Source organism: Heteronotia binoei, unplaced genomic scaffold (genome assembly GCF_032191835.1).
Source record: "Heteronotia binoei isolate CCM8104 ecotype False Entrance Well unplaced genomic scaffold, APGP_CSIRO_Hbin_v1 ptg000972l, whole genome shotgun sequence".
In the NCBI taxonomy this organism is placed as follows: Eukaryota; Metazoa; Chordata; class Lepidosauria; order Squamata; family Gekkonidae; genus Heteronotia; species Heteronotia binoei.
In genome coordinates this window covers 76850-79328 of record NW_026800141.1, presented here as the reverse complement: position 1 = coordinate 79328, position 2479 = coordinate 76850, and positions in this window count along the sequence as shown.

Here is a 2479-nt window from a genome sequence, read left to right as displayed (position 1 = left end):
ATTCCAGCATATTTTAACGGGGAGGCTGTGCGAGGCAGCCTGCCCATGGCTGCCTTTGTTGTGAAGACCCACCCTGACTCCAAACTAAGCCAGTGCCCTGGGCCATCCTGGTTTATCATCACCTGCACATAATGTGCCAAGAGGTGCCCCTCGCTGACGCATCACATGGTCATTAAAAAGTTTGGAAAAGATGTTGCTCCTTCCTAGCTGCACCCTGCCACACAGCCAGTGATACATTGCTCCAGATATGCCCTCTATGACTTCAGATAACTCAGGGTGCTTGCCAATCATCCCTACCTATCCTGTACAGCCCACCCCATCCCTGCCAAATGAATTACACCAGGGATCCCAACTGTGGTTTTTTTTGTAGGGTTTCCAAGCCCCCACGCAGGCAGGGATTTTTCTGCCCTGGAGGTTCCCAACCTGCCATCCCACATTGGGCAGGGGGAACCTCTCCCAACATCACTGGCACAATGACATCACCTGCAAGTGATGTCATTGTGCTGGCCGCTCTAGGCATTTCTGGGAAAACTCTATGGTTTTTCCAGATGCTCTAGCAATTTGGGAAGGAAAACTCTATGGTACAATAGGTACCAGAGTTTTGCCCTCCTAAATTGCTAGAGCATCCAGGAAAACCATAGAGTTTTCCCAGAAATGCCTAGAGCAGCCCCAGGCTACATCGCTGGCATGGTGACGTCACTTGTGGGTGACATCATTGCATTGCACATGCTTTTCACTTGCGAAAAAGTCCCCCTCTGAAGGATGCAGGGGACTTGGGAACCCTATTTCTTTGAGAGACAAGGTGCCCACTAATACCTTTCTCGGCATGTACCAAGTGTTTTTAGAAAGTGAGTGGAGCTTGCGGGGGGGGGGGGATCCTGGTGGGCCCTAAAGGCAACCAACTAATCCAGTGATCTCTAAACAGAAGATGGTTTGGTTTTGTTTGGTGGCAAGATCCTCAGCGATCTCTCTCCCTTACACTCAGCACCTTTGATGTGTGGTGGGAAATGCTGCACTAAAAGAAACACCTGCACCTTGCTGAACAAACAAGAGAGCCACCATGTTTGGAAAACTGGCCTCTGTGAAACGGTATTCTGAAAGTCTCTCCGTTCTAATAATTAATACTAATTAATGAGGAGTATAAATTTGTTATATTAATATAAGATCTTGATAAATGTGATTAATAAAATTGACACAGTAGTGGATAGGGCAAAAGGATAATGTTTCAGCACATTATTGTCTTCAATAATTGCAAAGGCTTATTTGGTTCCACATATTTATGACTTCAATATAGAGCAAAGAGAAGTGACTGTGAGCTTTCTCGCCACATACAGCTCTACAAATAACATTCTATGTACACTATCTGTAAAGTTATAATGAAATAACTTATCAAGTGTACTTTAGGTTTTATTCACAAGAAATCTTTTAAAGAATGCTAGAAGAATGAAGACCTCAGTGTCAACTTTAAGTTGGTTCCTTCCAGGAGACCTTTTTGATGTACTGGAAGCAATGCAGTGTGGGGAAAAAAACCTGGGCATCTGGATTTTCACAGGCGGTAGCAATATAGCAAAAAAGTTTTATGCTTGATGAAATTATTTTCATTTGTTGGCACTCCAGTAGGAAGCAAAATACACTGTTACTGGTGACTTTTGTGATACATTTTCATTGATGACCTTTCTAATTACCTTTCATTATGAAGTCCTTGGACACAATTCAAAAAAATTGTGACTTAGTTCTGCAGTCTACATAATATTGGCAAAACAAAACCGATATCAGAGCTTCATACTGCATTGCAAACTACTTTGCAGCTGCTGGAATAGCCTTGGGTTAGCCATAGCTCTTGCAGAGCTGTCATTGAAAGGGCAGCTTCTGGGAGAGCTCTCTCAGCCCCACCTACCTCACAGGGTGTCTGTTGTGAGGGGGAAGGTAAAGGAGATTGCAAACCACTCTGAGACTCTGAGATTCAGATTGTAGCATGGGGTATAAATCCAATATCATCATCTTCTTCTTCTACCACTACTACTACTACTACTACAAGGACTTCCAAAGTATGCACTGGTATGTGATGACCTTCTATTGGGAAGAGAAATGAATCCCTGTTCAGCCTCTCTCCCCACCCACCCATGTTTAAAGAACCTCACCCAAACCTTGGTGTGATACATTTTTTTTTCTCCTTGAGAAAATGGAATCTCTAATTAACATGAATCAGATTTGAATGCTACATGACACTTAGTTAATACTTTGGTTAATCACTCTTCTTGAGAATAGATAATACAATGTGAATGATATCATTGGAGAGAGACTCTAATTTCATTTTAACAAGAAGAATATCCAGTTCCAACAAATGAGCCAAGAAATTGAACAAAGCAGTAGACAAGTGCACTTTTAAGACCAACTAAGTTTTATTCAGAATGTAAGCTTTCGTATGCTCTTAAGCAGACTTCATCAGACAAATGGGAATGGAAGCAGCAATTCTTAA